This window comes from Cyprinodon variegatus, unplaced genomic scaffold (genome assembly GCF_000732505.1).
Source record: "Cyprinodon variegatus isolate N-32 unplaced genomic scaffold, C_variegatus-1.0 Scaffold80, whole genome shotgun sequence".
In the NCBI taxonomy this organism is placed as follows: domain Eukaryota; kingdom Metazoa; phylum Chordata; class Actinopteri; order Cyprinodontiformes; family Cyprinodontidae; genus Cyprinodon; species Cyprinodon variegatus.
The window spans coordinates 822038-831593 of NW_015150533.1; the positions used below are offsets into that span (position 1 = coordinate 822038).

The window sequence follows — 9556 nt, forward strand, 5'->3', positions numbered from 1 at the left end:
TATATATATATAAAAACATAATTTGTATTTTGAAAATATCCACTATAGGCACGTTGAAAAGGGACATCATATGCTCAAGAATCTGCCGCCCAGTTTACTGCTGGAGGTCAAAAAACACTAGCGCAATGTATTGTTTTGAGCGGTGAAGTTATCAAGCTAACGCGCTAAATTTGCATTGCTTTACTCCTAAATGCATCTCTATAAAGGAATAACATATAAATCACCCATTCCATCGTGTTATTTGCATTAGGTGTGAAAACCATACTAGTAACTTTTTATCCCACTACCTGGGGGCAGTCTCACAGCTCTGTTCTAGTCCTTGCAGTAAGAAAAAGAGCTTTATAATACTTCATATCGATTCAAAAATACTTTCTTGATCCAAAAGAGAAATTATACTTTTTATGAGAATTCCTTTATTTGAAATCATCACTGAGGTTGTAGAGCATTCCCTGGAATAAAGCCATCCTTCTTTATCAGCTTTTTGAGCTTTTTTAAGTCATTTGTTCCGATGTCGTTACCCCTGCAGCTGATGGCAAAGGAAAACCACACTTTCCACAACCGACTTATAGAAGATATGTAGCATCTTTCTGAAGACATCAAAGAACTTTTCTTATGAAGTACAGTCTGCTCTGTCCCTTTTTGTAGATAGACTCACAATTATGTCTCCAGTCTAGTCTGTTGTCCTGGTGAACACTGAGGTATTTACACTCCTCCACCACCTCCAGGCCTTCTCACCATGATGTTAAGAGCATTCAACTTGTTGCTATTTCATCTGCTCTCGTCTCTTGTTTTGTTCACATTCAGGATCAGATTATTGTTTCCATCGTTATTGCCCCCAACCATGACCTGGTTAACCCTGTATTTCTGCAGATGACAGGACTCTATCTTGTACTAGATGTTAGAGGTTTAGAGTAAAAAGGAAAGGTAAGAGTACTGTTCCCTGTGGGGCCCCTGTGCTGCTGACTAGGTGGTTAAGTAGTTGACCCTGTCTTGCGGCTGTTTGTCTGGTAGTCTTTGATTCAGGCGATTGTTGAGGCCTTCACCTGAGTGTCCTTAAGTTTATGACTAAGTAAATCAGAATGAATTGTGTTAAATGCATTGCAGAATGCAAAGTACATGATCCTCTATGTAGGGTTTTTGTCTGTTTTTGTCAAGTCAGATTTGAGGGTCAAGGCAAGACAGGTAATTCTCAAATCAAATCAAAAGTCTGAAACTTTAAATTTCAAGTCCTTTCAAGTCTTTTACTGAAAGTTAAATTATATATATTAAATTATATTTTTTTATCTGTATTCATTGTTTTTTATTTCTGTTTTATAAATGTGTGATGAGTAAAACTAATTAATGCTGCCCACTTTTTAATTAACAGATGTTTTAATTTTTAGATTGAGGGTAAAATATCAAGTATTTTCAAGTAAACAGATTCGAGCCCAATCCAAGTTACAAGTCATTGGGGTAGAAATCCAAGTCTTAAGGTTTTGAGCAATTTTCCAAGGCAAGTCTAAAGTGAAGTAATTGAAGATTTAAGTTAGTCTGGAGTCCGTGCCGTGGGAAATGAGTCCCCACCTTGTTAAATACAATCAATTTCGGTGGTTCTTATTTAGACTTTTGTCCAAAACCTGCAATCAGGTCTTATTTCTAGCTCAAAGAAAGCTTGACCACAAAACCGTTAGTAAGCAACATATATTTTGTTATATGTACCAACCTAGGATGGTAAGCTAGGGGGGCGTGCATTGAAGCCTAGATTGCATGTGATCATATTAGGTGGCACTAGTGTGAATGGTCACACCAGAAACAGCAAAAAACAGTACAGCTTACAGTGGTTTACAGAAAGTCAGTGTGGAAAGATCTGCTATTTTTACTGGCATGGACCATGCAACAGCACTTTATCAGTCTTTAGGGGCTGTAGTGAACTCTATAGATCTCTGACAGGTACATGGTTGTTCAGCTGAACTGAAAATCATATAATCAAAGGCATATGTTTCATGGTTGGACCAAGTATTTAATGTACTTGAAAATGTAGCTGTATGTCAAGCCCTTAAGGTAATTTATATCTCCCAAAAAAAAACAACAGCATTATTCTGTTAGAAATCTACAATATTAATTTGGGTAAGGAGAAAAACAATTTAATTAAAAACACAAAGGGTGACTAAAAGGTGGATAAGAACAAGGTAATGCAGGGCCAATATGGCTATAGAAATAATTTATACATATGTGAGCGGAAACATAAAGTAACATAAAGAGGAAGGTCACAGCAAAGTAGGTCAAACACCTGCATTCAAACTTCCAGATGGGGCGAAGAATTAAAACAGCTGGACCATGATAATACTTTCCTTATTTGCTTTTGTAATGCATTGTTTCAGTGTTGCTTATTTACTTATCTTCCATTTTCCTTACCTTGCTGATCCTCTTTTGGTATGAAGCCAGACTTCAGTGCTGTTATCTCTTCACCTTAGCTCATCTCATTAGGCCTCCTGCATTTAAGAAAACCAGTGTGAACGTCTTTCTTCTCCAGATTGTCCATAATTTGAACCTAGAATTAAACATATGGTTTTCCAATTCTTGTAGTGTTTTTTGGATGTACTTGTCGCCATCTCAATGTGCTAACAGAAGCTTTAGTCCCATTCCTGAAATTCTCTTTGTCAACTCAGATGTGATAAACCCTCTGGTAGTCCTCTGCTAACAACTAGTCGCCTGAAATGCTCCACCTTCATGAGCATTTGCTCATGAAGATACTAATTCAACTATTGTTTCCTGTGATCTCTTTTAGTCAACACTCATATGCCTGGTCTCCCTTCATGATTAACAACAGTAAACCTTTGAGATAGGTTTGTGTTAAAACTTGAATAAATAATTACTCATTCTGTGGTCTAAATGAATGTTTCCTAGTTTTGGTTCCTGCAGTCTTCTGGTTTTGTTTTCTATCATTTGTTACACCCCAATTGAAACTTTATGCACTTTTCTTAGTCTGCCGTGGTTGACTGTCAACTTGAGTTAGGCCATATTAGAAGACTTTCATTTATAATATAATTGCTTTCTAATGAGCAAAATTAATAAGATGATAGCATTTAAAGTAGAAGAATATGGTGCCCTGCTTCTGATCCAAACCCACAAAATAAAATGTGGTAAATTTACAGCTTTCCCTTTTTGTTTCATTGTATCTCTAATCTATTTTGTCTCTCCTAAGTTTTGCCTTCCTATGTCGCGGCTTCAGGTCTTCTATGCTACTGTAACGAACGTTTCCCATCATGAACCACATAAGCCTACCTTCAAAACCACGGCCTCAACGGTTTTTTACCGCTTCCACCTTCTTTCTTGCTGTGTGTGTGTGTGCATGCATGTTTATATGAGAACTGCTTGCAGCTCACAGCTGCCGAAAAAGCATCTGAAACCCTGATAGCATCATCACACAGGAAAGAAGCTAGAGAGCTAGAGACACTAGCTTGTGCTACTAAATTTGGAGGAAAGGGGAGAAGTGGGGTTGAGTGCTGCATATAATCTGTGTTACTGTGGAAAAGACAGATGTTCAGCGAGCATGGGAACCCATCAAACCTCTTCACCATGGCGTTTTTGTTGAGGGCAGGATTGCAATGTGTCGTTATCCGAAGTTTATCACTTCTAATTAGTAATGATGGGTCTACAGTGTGTGTAACTGAATACGTACAAAGGCTTTATGGATCTATCAAAGGGAGGATGGAAGCCTCAGCTATGCAGACATGATTCCAGTGCAAACGTTTTCATACTAAAAATAACTTATAATGACACGTCTACCTTTTTTTTTGCTTTTCTGGACATTTGTATGTTTCTATTCAAGGCTCATGAGTAGAGCAATGACATATTATGTCATATGTTACAATAATATATAAATATAAAAAAGCTATAACAGGTATCATAAAAATACAGTCCAGTAAGTGGTGTTTTCCCACACCATCAAATACAGCAGACATTTAAAATAGAAGCTTTTGTGCAACTGTGAGCTACAAGAAAACAAGAAGAAAACCCAGTTCTATTCAAATCCATATGAGCCAAATTCAGTGTCAGGAAGCCCGTTTTATTAACTTCAAGCTTCATTCCAATAATATGGAAATATATCATTAAAAAAATAAAGAAATAAAATGAATGCCTTTGAAAAATAACTCCATCCTAATATATCAATGGGGCCATTATGGCATCCCTCTGTGAATGTTTTCTCAGCATGAAGCCTGACCTAAACTAACTCCTTGAGCCATATTATTTTAACCAGTACCGCCACTCCACCCACTAGTGTAATACACTGTGCTAAGGGCACTGAGTACCAAGGCAGAGATTAAAAGAAGAGGGTTTAAAAAAATAAAAAATAAAGTAGCTAATCATAATAAAGATAAATTGATAAAAACCTGTAAAGTATATTTTTAGATATGAGCAATGAAAAAAACATTCGCTCATGTAGCATTTGGACCTCTCTTAAGTCTCTTCCAGGGTGCCCCCCCATCCATGAGCCCAGTATGAAGTTAAGTAATAAAAGCCTAAACAATAGGTGATACCTTAACAAAATCATGAGTTGATGAATCCTAAACAACTTGGAAACTAGAGTATTGAAAAAAACTGGGCTGTCAAAGTTAACGTGCAACTTGTTTTTAAAACCATTTTTTCAATGAACAGAGATGCACTGCCCTGTAGTTTGAACTTCCCTGCTTCAACCGTTTCTACCAATTCCTTGAAATGCTGTGACTGTTTGTTTTTTTTCACAGTACTGTTGTAGACAAAAGAGCCAGGTATTTAAAGGGGAACGCCGTTTTTTTTTAAATTGGCCCCTTGATTTTACGTTATTACATCATGTTTTACTCACCCATATTAGATTTTATGTGATTTGGAGCTGTTCTGAAAATATTCGGTTAGGTTATATCCAAGTAACATCTTCCTATGGGCAACGACCTGAAGGCACAAACTGTTCATAATTTATTCTTTATGGTACGCCATCATTCATAACATGTAGGCAAATCACTGTTCCCCAGACATCTGCGGTTATATATTTTTTTATTTATATTTTTTAAAACAAAGCGGCACGTTTATGACGTCATCCGCGCACGCCGGCTACCATTCATTCATCCTGTCCGCTGAACTGCTGCTAGTTTTACTCACATGCCTGGAAGATGTCTAGTGCTAATACCACAGATGATCTCGCTCTCGAAATGGAATTAAACGATTCAGATTAGCTAGCCGAATGAATATAAGGGGTAAAGCGTAGCCGCCTGTGGCCCAGGCTGCCTGTCACAACTCCAGTCCGGCCTCGTCACATCCAGTCAAATCAACTGTATCCACATCCAATGATTCACAAAATTCTGGTTAATTCTTGGTCTGAGAAAAAGTCAAGTTCTGACAGTCTGATTAGATAGAAAAGGCTTGTCAATGTGTAGGTTGTCACATTTTACACAAATGTATGGTTTGAGGTAAACTATTTAACTATAACTCTTGTATGTTTAACAGGATTCTTCCTGTTAAAGTGGTAATTTCCTTTCCATGATTAATTGATGCATGCATGCATGGATTACAGCGAAGTTAAAAACACAATACTTGCTATTCACCAGGTCAGTCACTCCATGCAATCTGATGAGTTTCCTTAGATAAAAAAATGCATAACCAGTTTAAATAACTTGTACATAACTGAATTGTTTGTCAAATAGGATTAATTCAATATATGTACCTTAAATGGAGTTATTAAATTGCACACACTTTCTAAAGTCACTAAGATGACCTATGTTGTTAATTCATACTAAAGTTAAGAAACGACATAGCTTTCATTTAATTGAATGTTTAGGTTCATTAATCTGGTAAACCTGTTTTCCAGTCACAAGTCCTGCTGCCTCAACCCTCAGCAGCTCTGAACATCTTCATTTCCATTTCAAAGGAAAACATCACAACAGAATGAAGCTGATACTGTATGTGGTGTTTGCTTTTACAAACCCTCACTATAAGAATTATTATTAGATGCAAGAGGTCCATATATATGTATACATATATATATATAATAACTGAATTAAGGCAAAGTAAAAAAAATATTAAAACTCTTAAGTTCCTTTCACTACAGTTCTTAAGAGTCCCTTGAAAATATGAAAGGAAAGCATTAGGTCAATGAGTGTATAAAGTTTTGCCACAACAAAGAAAAAGTTCCTTTATCCTGACTTTTTAGTAATTATTCCCAAGGCAAGAGATGCATATCGTTTTATAATCTGGTTTACCAATCATCTAATCTAATGCGCTTTGGGTGAACTTTGTTCACACCCCACATGTACTATCCCTGTCCCTCCTGCCATTCCCCTCTTCTCTCTGAATCTACTCCTTTCATCACTCCACATCCGCAGGGGAGATGTAAAGCTTTTGGAGTAAATCAAGGCTCTCTCCTTCATAAACGCCCGTGCAATTAACTTAGCTCTTTCTCCCTATGATTTACAGCGACCATATTGGTTACTGGAGTCACAGGCCCTCTGGGTTTCAAAAGAAAAAGACTCAGTGGCTAACTTCCCTCACAGTCTCTCTGAAACACACAGTCATGCACACACACATTCACATATGGAACCGCAAAAGTTGCTTGCACATATGCAGATTTATTCACATCTGCTGCTTTGAACAGAAAATGATTAGTGAAGAGAAAAAAAGAGGGCAATGAGTGAAACAATGTGGCATAATGACAGAGAAACTGATGACTGGCTGCAAAAAATGTAAGAGCCTATACAAAAAAACAAATCTATCCCTAATACTTCTTTACAAAGAGAAATTTCTTATACATTTAGAAAAAAAACCACAGCAAGATGTGATGATGATTTTATCAAAAAAATACTTTAACTTTGATTTTAGTATACCTTTAGTACATACAATAAATACAGTTTAGTGATTTTTTTATGGTGCATGAAAAAGTATTCCTTCACCCTTGTGTTCATTAATTGAATTCCAAAAACCAAGATAGTAAAGAAAAGGAGGTATGAATGCAGCAATTTTAGCTTGAATATGAGAAATACCCAACAATGTCACAGAAGTGTTGCACAACTCGCCTACTGAATAGAAAACACCTGTAGTTTTGGTGGTTTTATTTCTTGAACTGGAACCAACTAAATGGGCGTCTTGGACTTTGAAGTTTTTCCACGGCATTAAAACCTCTTGCTGTGCAAGTTTAGAAGCACTATTTGTAGGTACATGGGGGTGGAGATTTAGCAGAAATGTGTTTCTTTTTTTTTTTTTACTGTAAGTTAGAACCTTAAATGTTTTCAAATTTTTTTCACCTAATTCAGTGATAGTGATGCACCCGTTACTCCTATTGCTAACAACCATAAGACAAATTACACTAATGTAAAAAAGAAACGAGTTTTTAATTATTTTTTATAATATATAAATCTACAAAAGAAACAAATGAGCTTGTTGAGAAGATGCTGTTACTGAAACAACATGGGTTTTTGAATAAGATATTAACATATACCACATATTGAGTCAGAAAAAGTGTTGCAATAGATCTTTAGTAGATTAAAGAGCTTCTTTTAAAGAGGACTGGAAGCACAAGTATTCCTGTATTAATTTGCAAACTGAGCCCAGACGTACAATGTATATCCATCCTATGTCTATTTTGTTTTTTATTTGTCTTGTTTTGTTTTTTTTTATTGTTTTTTTACTATGGTTACTCTGTATTTTGTTTAACTTCTTTTGTTTACTAGTTCAGTAAAGATGGAGCAAAGGGTGCGCAAAGAGGGACAGGCTTCTGATTTTGTGCTGTAATTCTTTTTTTTTTTATCCTTTGTGTTCTGTTTTTAGATAAGCTAAATTTAGCTGAGAAAAATCCATGATTTAATCATTTCTTCCCAAACTAGCTCATAAAAAATAACTTTCACAGCCTTCAAGGGCTTTGTACTTCAAATGTGCTCACAGATCTCCCAGTATGTCACTTCGACTCCCAGAACAACTCTGATTCTATTTGTGTCGCTGTCTATTTACTTAAATGCATTTCAAATGTATTGGCTAAGGCCCCTCCCAAAACCAACCCACATTTCCAAAGCCTGCTATACCCCCAACACACAGTCTTTCATACACTCTCAAACACACACCCAAACACACATAATACCTCTCTCTATCTTTGTTGGGTCTTTCTATTGACTTTCATTCATTTCTAAACCTTTCTACAGCCTAAACATGACCCTTATCCTAAACCTAACCGTTACAAGTTCATACCTAACCCTAACCCCAACCTAAACTCAATTCACACCTTAGTCCTCAACATGACCCCTGACCCTAAAACAATAATTCCCCTAATGGAGTCTAGGCATTTGGCCCCATTATGAGCAGCCTGTCCCCACAATGTGCTATTCCTCCAGAAAATGGGCCACACAATGTATAAAATACAAGAACACGCATGCAGATATATAACCCTCACACCCACCCCTGAAAAAACGTTGTGCCCTGCTCTTGTCTGGTATAGCGGCCTGACTCAGACTGGCTTCATTCTTCCATGTCATGGACTGAGAATGTGGATGTGTCTGTTTGTTTCTGCATGTGTTAGAGTGTATCGGGGCATACAGTGTAATGATCATGCTGTATGTGTGTGCGTGTGTGCATGTGTGAGCAGTGGACTAAAAGAAGCAGTTGTGCTTTATGTTTTTCTACTGATTGCACTGTTAGCGTTTGTGGTCAAGGCATAGAATGCAGATGGACTCCATCCAAGCAGAAAGCTATTGTGTGCAGAAGTATTTGCATGTGACAGACGCAGAGAGAGCACGTCAGGATGTGTGCAAGAGTATTGAGGCAGATGACCTTCTTCAACGACCTCTCATCCCCCGTCCAATCCAGAACATCATCTCACCTCGACATGCCCCCATCTTAAACTCTTCCACTCCATCTCACAGTGATCAGGCTTCCACATGATGTTCCCAGTTAGCCTGAGAGAAAAATACCTCCAGTCCTGGATTTCAGCCCAATGGATTCAAAGTATAGCAGTTATTTTATTTATTTTTTAACCTTACTTTGAGCTGATGGTTGTTTAGTGCTTTGGGTCATTAGGAGTTAAGATATACTCAAAAATGTAATTCTGCTATTTTAACATACCGTAACACATTATGCCCTAAATAGCTTTTATTTAAAACTTTTTATTGCCTATTAAGGCGATTAAGGTACTATATGACGATATAACATCCTTTACAATTAACTTTGCTAACATTTGTTGTGTCCTGATAGAAATATTTTCTCTTACTTAAATTTATATTTATGTTTAGCGCTACATTTGTGTTCCTTTGTTTAAACAAAACTGTTCCAGATCACTTTTGGCTCAGTTGTTTGGAGTAATATTACTTTGAAATCTGTTTTTTTAGAAATGTATTCCTTTTTGTACTTTAGGCCACAGATCTCAAAAAGATTATTGTTACTTTTATTTTTTTTATAATCTTTTTGGATTGTGCTGTGCAGGTTGATATCTCTCTGTGTTACATAGCATTTATAATCAAGAAATTATATTACAAAAAAATTATTTTTGGTGCATTTGAAACCAAAAATATTTTTTTTCTTTTCTTTTTTTTTTTTTTTTTTTTTTTTTTTTTTTTTTTTT

The 9556-nt window shown here is 36.4% G+C and overlaps 1 long non-coding RNA gene across 3 annotated transcripts in view; it reads right to left on the bottom strand.

Annotated features, from left to right (window-relative positions):
* Positions 1–9556, bottom strand: part of LOC107083649 — a 31694-nt gene that overhangs the window by 21233 nt on the left and 905 nt on the right. For 2 of the 3 annotated variants that reach the window (XR_001481189.1, XR_001481188.1), the window contains exon 1: positions 2395–2645. This is a non-coding gene — a long non-coding RNA (uncharacterized LOC107083649). Of the gene's footprint in view, positions 1–2394; positions 2646–9556 lie in introns of those variants that run through there. The other variant, XR_001481190.1, reaches the window with a different exon arrangement.